Source organism: Erinaceus europaeus, chromosome 3, assembly GCF_950295315.1.
Source record: "Erinaceus europaeus chromosome 3, mEriEur2.1, whole genome shotgun sequence".
In the NCBI taxonomy this organism is placed as follows: domain Eukaryota; kingdom Metazoa; phylum Chordata; class Mammalia; order Eulipotyphla; family Erinaceidae; genus Erinaceus; species Erinaceus europaeus.
In genome coordinates, this window is record NC_080164.1 from 144,556,255 (window position 1) to 144,568,296 (window position 12,042).

The following is a 12,042-nucleotide window of genomic DNA, read 5'->3' on the forward strand; positions in this document are numbered from 1 at the left end:
TTCCCCAGAGTGTGAAGATGTTTATAAACTGCCTGACCTCTACTGACTAGATAGATGCTTGCTGTGACCAGTCACAATCCCATAATCATCTCCACAAATGGCTAAGTACCCCCTGGGTTGCATGAGGTATACCTTATAAGGAGTGAACTTTAAGGTGGATCTTAAGAACAACTTTCTGGCAGATAAGAAGATCTCAAAATGTAGTTTTTGATTTCAGAAACTATAGGGGAAAAGACCACCAGCTGATTGGACATCTTGTGATCTAGAAAGAATGGATGGGTCAGTTTTGAACCTGTTCAGGTATTTTGCACCTCTGAACAACTCTGGGCCTACTTCCTCATCAGTCTAATGGACTAACGGCATCTGCCTCCTGGAAATGATAAGAAGAGGTATGCGTGGAGTTTTTGTAGAAATTACTTAGCACAGTGCCTAGTGTAAAGAAGCATCTGCAAAAATAGTAGTAGTTGCTATCAGTGGTTGTTTTTATCTGACTTTCTGTTGGTACTTTCTTTTCAGGAGTTCGGGCACTAACTGTTGGCCACCTGAACTCTGCGTCTGTCATCCCAACTGGAATCTGTGCAAACCTCCCCACAGCAATATTTGGATGGAAATTACAAGCATCTAGAAAGCATTTGTCATTAAAACCGTCAAGAAAGGTTAGAACAACTCTTTGGATATTTTTATATTTCAGCTCAAATGTATTTAAAAGGGCAGCCTATTTCTGGCAGGGAATACTGTATATGAATTTAGTAGCTGAAAGGATCACTTAAGTAAGCTTCTAGAGGGGAAACTTTTTCTGTGTAGAAAGTTCTTTAAAGGCTATGGAGACAGCATAATGGTTATTCAAAAAACTTTCATGACTGAGGCTCTGAGGCTTCAAGTTTAATCCCTAGCACCACCACAAGCCTGAACTTATCGTTGCCCTGGTATCTGTTATCTCTGTCTATATCTATCTATAGCTATCTATTTTTGCTCTGTAGCTTTCATTAAATATATAAAAGGTTTAAAAATAAAAGCTTTGTTAATTATTTTTAAAAGTTTAAACAATGGCAATGTAATGCAACAACCACCATTAGACTCACTATTATTTCATAGGTATGGTATACATACAGTCTTCAAATCAATCAAGTAAAGAACAGACAGATACCTCAGCCTATTGGAGGACCCACTTTCATTCCTGAGGCCCCAGAAGTTACAGGTTCACTCCCTAGCATCACCGTAAGCCAGAGGAGTGTTCTGGTTCTCTTGTTTCCGTCTCTCCTTGAATACCTCTTTCACAATAAGGAAATAACCCTTTCAAGAAATTAATTAATTAAATGTATAGTGGTAACATGCCTTTCTAAAGAGGAGTAGGAGAAGAGAGGTTAAGTACTTGCCTAAAGTCCCACAGCATAATCCCATCATCTCAAGTTACAAGTGGCAAAGGGCTGGGAAAATAGCTCACTTGGTAGGTGTGCTGCTTTGCCATGTGCACAACACACGTTTGAGCCTGGCCCCCAATACATTGAAGGAAGCTTCCGTTCTGTGGTCTCCTTCACTCTCCCTCTGTCTTTCTGTTTCTATCTAAAAAGTTTAAAATTAAAACAAATATGCAGCCAAATCAGAATTTCAACTTTGACTTTTGCTTCACTTCACTTGAAGGCTACAGAGAAAGCATTTGGGTATATGACCCAAACATTCCTCCATTTATTATTCACTTGTCCACATCCCTCGTTTTATTTTCTTACATACACATCTGCTGGCACTCCGTTAATTTCCATTCTTTTCATCTGTTTTTCTTTTCCAAGAAATATTTTACTTTTGTATTTTAATACTCTATTTGAAATATCAGACACCAGAGAGCCCTTCAAAAAAAAAAAAAAGCCTCAGAGACTGGTGAAATTGCTTATACAAGGGTCTTTATACAACTGGACATAATTTTCCCCCCAGATGTGACTCTAGCAGATTTTTCAATCAATACATAGTGTATCTATACCAATAGAAATGCCACCAACCTCTGTGAAAAGCAGTCTGCAGAATTCTCAGAATGCTAAAAATGGACCCAGCAAGTCTTCTCCTACGGATATATCCTAAGGAAGCAAATGCACCCACCTGAAGAGATCTATGTACAGCTGTGTTTGTAGCGGCACAATTTGTAATGGCCCATGTATGGAAGCAACCAAGGTGTCCAACAACAGATGAATTGCTAAGAAAGTTGTGGTATATATACAGAATGAAATAGTGGCCGGGTGATGGTGTACCTGGTTGAGCTCACATGTTACAATGTGCAAGGACCCAGGTTCCAGTCCCCGGTCTCCACCTGCAGGGAGAAAGCTTCACAAGTGATAAAGCAGTGCTGCAGGTGTCTGTCTGCCTCTCTTTCTCTCTATCTCACCCATCCCTCTCAATTTCTGGCTGTCTCTATTCAATAAAAATAAAGATAATTAAAAAATTCAAAAAAGAACACTTCCAATTGAAAAAAAATAGAATGAAATACTACTCAGGGGGTCGGGTGGTAGCGCACTGGGTTAAGCACACATGGCATAAAAGCACAAAGACCAGTGTAAGGATTGGGGTCTGAGCCCTGGCTTCCTACCTGGAGGGAGTCGCCCCACATGCAGTGAGGTCTTTCTCCCCCCTCTCTGTCTTCCCCTCCTCTCTCCATTTCTCTCTGTCCTATCCAACAATAATAACAACAAGGGCAACAAAATGGAAACAGTGGCCTCCAGGAGCAGTGGATTTATATTGCAGGCACCCTCAGCCTATGCCCATAAGACAGTCAGGGCATTTGGGCCTCAGTGTTGCTTGGAGTTCCTTGATGTGCAGATAAAGTAGAGCTACTCTGCTTCCTGTGAGCCCTTCTCTCTCTCTTTATTATTTTTATTTCAGACATATATATATATATATATGGAGAGAGAGACAGAGATTGAGAGAGACAGAGAAAGAGACAGAGACAGAGAGAGAGACAGAGAGGAAGAGAAGAGAAACAGACAGGGAGTCAAATACCACAGCACTGTTCCACCATCCATGGAGCTTCTTCAGGTGATGAATTGTCAGGGTTTGAACCTAGGTCACGAGTATGTTAAAAATTGATCTCTAATAGATGCTCTGCTCCCTGAGTATATGTATTTTTTAACTGGGGTGGGGGGGTAATAGTAAATAGTTTGCAGTGAATGCAGGTATTGACATATGGGTCCAATTTCTTTTTTTTTTTTTTGAGTCCCCACCCTTTTAATTTTTTTATTATTATTAGTTTTTTAGTCCCCACCAGGGTCTAATTTCTCATCTCACCATGGTAGATGTCTGTCTGTTAAATACTCTCACTCCCAGTGTAGGCTTCCCTCCACCATCATGCACCAGGCCTGAAAGTGACCCTCTCCACCCCACCCCTAGTTCGTTGCTTTGGTGCAATACACCAATCCCAGTCCACATTCCACTTTGTATTTCCATTTTGTATTCTAGTTTATCAACTTCTGTCTATGAGTGGGATCATCCCATATTCACCCTTCTCTTTCTGGCTTATCTCGCTTCATATAATTCCTTCAAACTCCATCCAAGATGAAGTGAAGATTCTTTAAGAGTTTAGTGGATCAGAGTGTCCTGAGTTTTCAAAATAGAAAGCTGCTCTCACCCTGGCAGCCCCCCATCCCCCACCCTCAAGTGAATCTGCTGCTGCCTGACTGTGGGGTTCCCCTTCCTCTTCAGTCCTGCCTGGCATTTCTCCAGCCTTTTCCGTCTTCCCCTCCTCCACCTCCATAAACAACCTGGACTGTCTGGAGCCTCAGCCCTGGCTGGAAGTGGCTCCCTGGAGCTAGGCCTCATTACAACCCTGAGGTGGCCAAAGTGTCCCAAACTTGAGGTGCTAATCAGCTCTGGAGAAAAAGCAAACAGGAGTAGCTTCAAAAGTACAGCAACTGTCAGAGTAGGTATTTTTAAAACCTCCCACTGGATCTTGTCTCTAGTGTTCACTAAGTGCCGTTCAACTTTTTAAATGTTGAAATCATTAGCTCCATTATTGTGTCATTCTGCCACATTCATTTTCATCCTTCCATCTCTCTCCACCCACTCACCACCCCTGTTCCCCTCCACAAGCTGAATTATAGCACATTCAAACCTTCTGAAATGGAACTCCCTGAAATATGCTCTTCTCTCAAAATATGTTTACATTCAAGTCACTCAAGTGCTGCAGTGCTGAGTCAAAGACTTCAGGCATTTTCAGGAGGAAGGGAGAGAAAGAGAGGGAGGGGGAGAGGAAGGTGGGGGGGGAGAGACAGAGAGAGAGAGACACAGAGAGAGAGACACAGAGAGAGAGATTGCTCTCAGGGCCTTTGGTGTTGTGTTCTGGGTTGTTTTCCCAGTGCTTTAATTCTTCCTTTGCCCTTTTCCTCAGCTCACCTGATGAAGGGTTTTGCATCCATAGCTGTTTCTTGGTGCAGAGCTGAGAAAAGCAAGAAAGCTCTGATACACTAGGGGATGAAAGTAGCAAGAGCTCCAAAGTTCAAGACTGAATTCTATTGAAACCAAAATAGACCCCAGCACCTTTCTTCCTCAGCTTTATCTCTGCCCTGGTGCTTCTCTTTATTGGAACCATCTGCAACTAGTGCTGTGTTCTCTTAAGATGCACACTCAATTTAGGGTTGAGTGGTTGGTGATACAGAAGAGCCCAAGTTTCACGTTTAAGGACTAAGTGACTTTCATTAAAAAAAAAAAATTTTTTTATTGCCACCAGGATTATTGCTAGGGCTTTGTGTCACCACTCTGGGTAGCCATCTTCCTTCTCCCTTTCCTTCCTTCCTTCCTTCCTTCCTTCCTTCCTTCCTTCCTTCCTTCTCCTTCTCCTTTTCTTTCTCTCTCTGTCTTTCTGATTATAGACAGAGACAGTTGCAGCCTGCTCCACCACTTGTGAAGCGTCCCCACTGTGGCTGGGGACTAGTGGCTAGAACCCAGGTTCTCTCACATGGTAACTTTTGTGCTTTGTTGGCTGCAATACTACCCAGTCCCTGGTCTTAGTGATCTTAACCAGCTCCCCTACCTTCTCTAGCCTCAGTTTTCTCATTGGAATAATGGAATCAGGATATAATATATTAAGTTTTTGTGAGGACTACTTGAACAACTTTGTGTATGTGTTTTAAAAACAACTGAGGTGAAATTTACAGTTTAAAACCAACCATTATAAAGTGATTAACTCAGTGGTATTTGGTACATTCCCTATGTTTTGCAACCACTGCTTCTATTCCAAAAATATTTCCATCATCCCAAGTAAAACCCCATGCTTGTCCCTCCTCCCAGCCTTTGGCAATCACCAATGTGTTTTCTGTGGACTTTTGGACATTCTCTGTAAGTGTAATGATAAAATCAGTGACCTTTTGGATGTGGTTTTTTTTCACTTAGGCTAATGTTTTGGAGGGTCATTCATGTTGTAGCATGACTTTATTACATCTTATGGCTGAAAGATATTCTGTGGTTTGTGTGTATTGTAATTTGCTTGTCCACCCATCTGCTGGTGGACTTCGGGTTATTTCTACCTCTGGACTATTGTGAATAATGCTGTTATGAGTATCTGTGGGAATGTGTTTTTTTGGAATGCAGTAATTGCTTAACAAATGTTAAAGAGAGAGCTGGGTGGTGACACACCTGGCTGAAAGTGCACAAGGACAAGAGTTTAATCCTCTGGTCCCCACCTGCAGTGGGAAGCTTTAGAAATGATGAGTCATTCACACGTATCCACAAACTACTGCAAAATATATACCTGAAAGCAGAAGTACACTAGAGTTTGCAGTGAGTGCCTCCCTAACACTTCCTTTCCACTATTCCAAGCTTTGGGTCCACGATTGCTCAACAATTTGTTTGGCTTCGTATGTTAACTCTCTTTTCAATCACCAGGTTCCAGATGCCATCAGGATGCTGGCCAGGCTTCCCTGGATTGAAGACCCCACCAATGTGTCCTGGAGCTCCGCTTCCCCAGAGACACATCCTACTAGGGAAAGAGAGAGGCAGACTGGGAGTATGGACCGACCAGTCAATGCCCATGTTCAGCGGGGAAGCAGTTACAGAAGCCAGACCTTCTACCTTCTACAACCCACAATGACCCTGGGTCCATGCTCCCAGAGGGATAGAGAATGGGAGGGCTATCAGGGGAGGGGAAGGGATATGGAGATTGGGTGGTGGGAATTGTGTGGAGTTGTACCCCTCCTACCCTATGGTTTTGTTAATTAATCCTTTCTTAAATAAAAAAATTGAATAAAATAAAATAAAATAAAAATCTGAATAAAAAAACTTAAAAAAAAAAGAAATGATGAGTCAGTGCTGAAGGTCTCTCTTTCCTTCTCTATCTCCCCTTCACTCTCAATTTCTCTCTGTCTCTATCCAATATATATAAATATTAAAAAAACAAAGACTAAACTAAAATGAATGTCAAAGAGGCCACCTAGAGCCTTGAAATCTGTCTTAATGACTGGAAAGTTTCCTCACCTCCCCAGAATCTCACAGAAAAAGTTAGTCACAGCTTGATTTTTTTCATGAATGACAGAGCTTTTCATATCTGTGCTCATAAAGATCTAATCATGTGCTGAAACATCCCTAGTGGGAGTGAGTGTGAGAAAACGGGCCGAGTCCTGCTCAGGTCTATTTGTTTGGCTGGGTGACTTCATCAGGCCACAGTAACAGTTCTTCTGAGCACTAGAAAATCAGAATTGCACTAAGCCATAAATATCATGAAGCCTCAGTCTTCTCCTCTTTGAAATGAAGCTGATAGCAGGATGGCCAACTGATCTAGTTTACTCAGGAAACTACTTGTGGATCCAAGACAGAACCCTGGGACTTCGATATCCTCATCCTTACTGCCTATTTACAAATACTTAATTCACAGAAATTTATTTTCAAAATTTCTTTTGTTCTTCTTTACACTTGATACAACAGAGAAGCTGAGAAGGGGAGGGAGGCTAGAGAGAGAGAAAGAGACACCTGCAGCACTGCCTCACCTCTTGTGAAGCTTTCCCCTGCAGGTGGGGACTGGGGCTTGAACCTAGATCTTTACATATAGTAATAGTGTGTGCTCAACTGGGTGTGCTACCGCTCAACCCCAAGAAATTCTTTATGATATAAAGCTAACCTAATGTACTTTAATTTATTAAATATGTATGTTTTGAGCATCTGTTATGTGCTAGGCACTGTTCTAGGCGCTGGGGATGTAGTTGTGAACAAAATGACATAGTCCCTGCCTTCATGAACTTTATATTCAGGGGGGAAAGGTGCTGATATATCAGTGAATTATAAAGCTGTTAGTCTATGAAAATGGGGTATACTTTTTTGGGGAGATGAAAGCTGGTGAGAGGGACAGGATGTGTTGGCAAGAGAGAAAGGGCAGAGTGCTGCAATTTCTGAAAGAGTAGTGTGGCCAGGATTAATTTTCTTGAGGTGATATTTGACCCGAGGTTTGTATGAGGTAAAGCGGTAATCCAGTGAATCTCTGAGGATGAGCAGGCTATGCTGAGGAAAAAAACAAGCACAAATACATGCTCTGAGGAAGAAATATAGCTGAAAGTGTTGACAAATGGCGATATGTCTACAGGTGAGCAGGAACAGCCCTGTTAGGGTTGCCCAGAGAGACCATGGGAGATAGCTGGTGACAGGTCCCAAGTCTGCAGTGAGGACTCTGGCTTTTGGATTCAGAAAGCTGGCAGGGGTGAAGAATGCCAAAGCCCTACAGAGGCTCTCTGGCTCACTCAGAGGAAAGCCCAAGTCGTTGCAAAGTCGACCGTAAAGTCTTATGGTGTGGAAGTCAGCACTTAACATCTAACCCTCAGCCCAGTCATGCCCCTTCTCTCCTCTCCTCGCCCCAGTGAATCCTAACACCACCCACCCAGCTGCTCAGGCCCATTACAGACTGCTGCTATAATGACACTTACTCTTACATTTTTTCTTTGTCTGTTCTATCAACCAGTTTTGCTAATTCTGTCCTCCAAGTGGGTCCCAAATCTTTATTTGTTTGTTTATTTATTTATTTTCCCAAGTGTGACTTCACTGCTCTGGTCATTTTTCCTTTTCATTCTGATAGAGACAAAAGGAGAGAGAGATTTCACTGCTTCCTTAGTGTCACAGCACCTTCCACATAGTGCTGAGACTTGAACCTGAGTCACACACATGGCCAGGCACATGTCCTCCCCAGTCAATTATATCTGTGGCCCAAATCCTATCCCTTCTCTGTCGTCACTACCTCATACAAGTCACCCTAAGAGATAGAGAAGTGATACAATCTGAGCTGGGGAGACAAGTGACTTTTAAGCCTGAGATTCTGAGAAATGACACACGCTGATTTACTTTTTTGAAGACTATATGAAGAAGAACTATGGTGGGCAAAATTGGAAGCAGAGAGACCAAGATCATGGTTTTTGAAAAGGATGATGACTTGGCAGCTTGATGGCATTAGTAGGGACAGATGGCCTAGTTCACCACATAAGTCACAAGGCTCAAACTTTTCTAGAACGCTGTTGTCACAGCAGATAACAGGTCTCTGTGGAAGCTCAACCTATGCAGATTGGACACAACCCTAGGTTGGCACACTTTGCACCCAGCCAGAGAGGAAATTGCCTTGGCAATAAATCTTAGGCTGTAAATCACCATCAGCTGATTGCTGCCTCTATGTCAAGTTACTGGTTAGTACTCAGCATTCCCATCTCCCCTGTTTTTCCTGACACCTACATGAGGACGCTCAGAGGAAATCAGGACTGGGTCTGCTCACTAAGGCCCCCCTGAAATTGTACCCTTGATGGTGGCATTGGAGGCAAATCAGGCTGATTTGATGGACATTTGGGCTCTTCACTGCCTTGTGAGTGTTATTCCAGGGAGGCTCCCTAGGAAAGGCAGGTGCAGCTTCTCTGCTCTGAGCTGTCAATCAGCTTGCAACGGACAAACCTCTCCTGAGCTACACCTGAATCTCTTTCAGGCTTTTGCGCTCTTGTCCACTGAATCAGGTATCCAGATAGAAAGCTGATAAAGAACTTGTGTTATTTTTATAAAGAAGAAGATTCCGTAATTTCCTGCACATATTCTGTTATTTCTGTCAAACAGTGACTCAGCTGTCATCCAATCAGGTCTGACACTGTCTTTTTATCTTGTGCCTAATAAGATGCTCCACTAGTATTTGCTAAACAGATAAATGGGGATAATGAGATTATTGGCTGAAGATGAGTGTGCCCCACAGAATGGACTAGCTCTGCAGTGAGAGGGCAGTAAGCCTTAGACCAAGCCCAATAATACACAGCTTTCCTGCAAAGTCTGACCTTTAACCTCAGGAGGGGGAGGAAAACAAGCAGAGAGGGCACAGGGTAGCTCCATCAGGGAAGTTCTCAATAAAAGGAGGGAACAAAAGGCCCTTTCTTTCATTTTCTCTTGATCACATTGTGTGTAGTCATTTTTAATGGAGAGTTCAGGGTTTGAGTTCCAACTTTGTCAGTTAAGGTAGGTCAGCTCCAGGTATTGCCCATGGGAGCTCTGGTTTTCTCCCTGGGAGCTTGTGGGTTCTCATGTGTTTTGGGGGTACCTGCTGTGGTGTAAGTGCTATCCTGGGGGGTCTCCCAGCCACTTTATCTTCCCTGAGCTTCTAGGTGACTTCTGTGTGGTAATTTCTTTAATGGCCTCCATCTTGTAGCCATCAGTGGGAATAAGGGGCTGTTGAGAGTCACACAGGAATTTGAAGGCACTCAGTGTACTCCAGAGGGCCTCATTAACTCCTCACAAGCTTGTTGGGAATGGAGGACAAAGAGAAAATATGTTTATGAAGCATCTTGTGACTGAACAGTGTTGGGTGCATTATAAATGCACAATAATAGATATGATTCTGAAAACCATCTGTCTCTTTCCTAGAAGTCAAGAGACTAGATAAGGAGTCAGAAGGGGCTTCTGGAATGATCCAGGACTGTTGGGAAAAAGATTTGGCACCATTTGGAGTTCTTATTTTCCTAGGAGATGCAGACAGTGTTCATCCAGTAACACCACTGCAGTGAGGAAGGGTACAGTGTGAAGAGAACTCAAATCCCTGAGACACAAAGCTAGAGATGACACCTAGCAAAGGACTGGGACAGATTCTGCTTAACATTTGATTTATTCTCTTGGCACTTCTTGAATTTCTGGGTCTACAGCCATTAGATTAATTGATTTTACCAACTCAGCAATAGTCCATGCTCATCAAGATATGACAAAGTGAGAGAAACCCTTCAGCTGCATAGGCTTGAGTGGTTGATTGGTTTGATTTTTCTTAACTTCCACTTACAAATGTCTAACCATTATCTTAATAAATGGTAAGGGTATCCACTTTCCAAATACCAGCTGGACCTGGATTCTTTCTTTCTTTTCATGCTGTGACCATCACATCTGTTTTTGTAGTAACACTGTCTAGTCACTCTTGTCAAGGCCCCTGCTCACTTGAGAGAATCCAGGGAATCATGCTCACTAGCTGAGCCTTTGAGAGTTCTGAGCTTCCAAGAGAGTGACTGCTTCTGGCTCAGGTCTGAGGTGTTTGTCCTCAGGCCAAAGGCAAGCCCTATGCTGCTGAATACCCAGGGTGTGGAATGGAAAGAGAAAGAGCCCAATGAAAAAAAACAAACAAACTCTAAAACATAATCAGAAGGGGATGTTGTGCCCTATGTTACCCCATAAAGTTGGAATAAGGATGAAGGGGAGGGAGACAAGGGGAGACATTTATTTTGGGATGAGTAAGGGTTCCAGTTGGATTATCACAAAGTAGTCTAAACTCTTTACTTTTAAACAGCTACCCTGTGCTAGAAGCTATGCAAAGTAATTTCATATAAACCTGGGTTGTAATAACAGAGTACAAAACAGTCTATACAGTCTATGCTTTTCACATAGCTACAAAGGGAGAGAGCCAAATCCAAACTTGATTCCAGACCTTGCCATCAAAAATCATACCACACAACTGCCTCATGTTCTTTTCAAGTAATTCTGTGTTTACTTGTCTCAGTCACTTGGACAGTGTGCTGCTTTGCCATATGTGTGACCCAGGTTTGAACCCAGCCCTGACTGCACTGAAGGAAGCTTCAGGGGTGAGGTCTCTTTCATTTTCTCTCTGCCTTACTGTCTCTATAAACAAACAAACAAACAAACAAAGTAGGAAAGCTGTTAAAAATGTTAGAAGATGGTAAGTTGAGGGGCTGGGCAGTGGTACACCTGGTTACATGCACATATCATCATGTGCAAGGACCTGGATTGAAGCCTCCAGTCTCCACCTGCAGGGGGAACACTTCATCAGCAGTGAGGCTGGTCTGCAGGTGTCTGTCTTTCTCCTCTCTATTTTCCCCCTCAATTTCTCTCTGTTCTTTCAAAGAAAAATGAAATGAAATAAGGAGAAAGTGGCCACTGGGAATGGTGGATTCATCAATAAACCTGTAGAAAATAAATAAGTAAATAAAAGGCCCATCAATAAAACTGTAGGGGAAAAAAAGACTGAAAGTTGATTATATAGTTTTTACCAGATCATTTTTTAAATGTAGCACAAGGGTAGTCATACATGAATAATATTACTAAGATGGGAACAGTTTTTCCATCATTTTAGAGAAAGAAAGAGGAAATGAGAGTAGGAAGAGGAGAAGATAAACACATAGAGGAGTGATGCCTCAGTACCACTCTGCCCTCTATGGAGCTTCCATATGGTGCCAGGATTTGAACATAAGGCCCTAAACTTGGTAAGAACACCTACTACTGGGTGAACTATTTTCTAGTCCCAAGTCAGGTTGTACTTTTCAAATGTATTCAAAGTCCTTATGATGGAATTTGATACTAACATGGTTTTCTATACAAATAATACTGTTGTAAAGCAAATTGGAATTCTTTCTTTCCAGGACAAGTTTATGTTTCACAATGATCTTTATTCTAGAAATTGGGTGATATTAGAACAGTGTATAGCAGTATCAACACGAGTGAAAACTAAATGAGATCCAAGATTGTAACATTCCCGAATCAATAGTATCTTGAAGAGAGGACTATGAACTACTAGACAATAGGGTGGGATGTCTGAGTGGTAGAGTCTTCTAGAATGGCAATTTTCAG

At 42.4% G+C, this 12,042-nt stretch overlaps 1 long non-coding RNA gene across 2 annotated transcripts in view; it reads left to right on the top strand.

The window, feature by feature from the left end:
* LOC132537550 (uncharacterized) overlaps nt 1-12,042 on the top strand; it is a 233,266-nt gene that overhangs the window by 37,339 nt on the left and 183,885 nt on the right. Inside the window, exons 4-5 of one of the 2 annotated variants that reach the window (XR_009549022.1) lie at nt 517-656; nt 5,863-6,517. This is a non-coding gene — a long non-coding RNA (uncharacterized LOC132537550). Of the gene's footprint in view, nt 1-516; nt 657-5,862; nt 6,518-12,042 lie in introns of those variants that run through there. The other variant, XR_009549021.1, reaches the window with a different exon arrangement.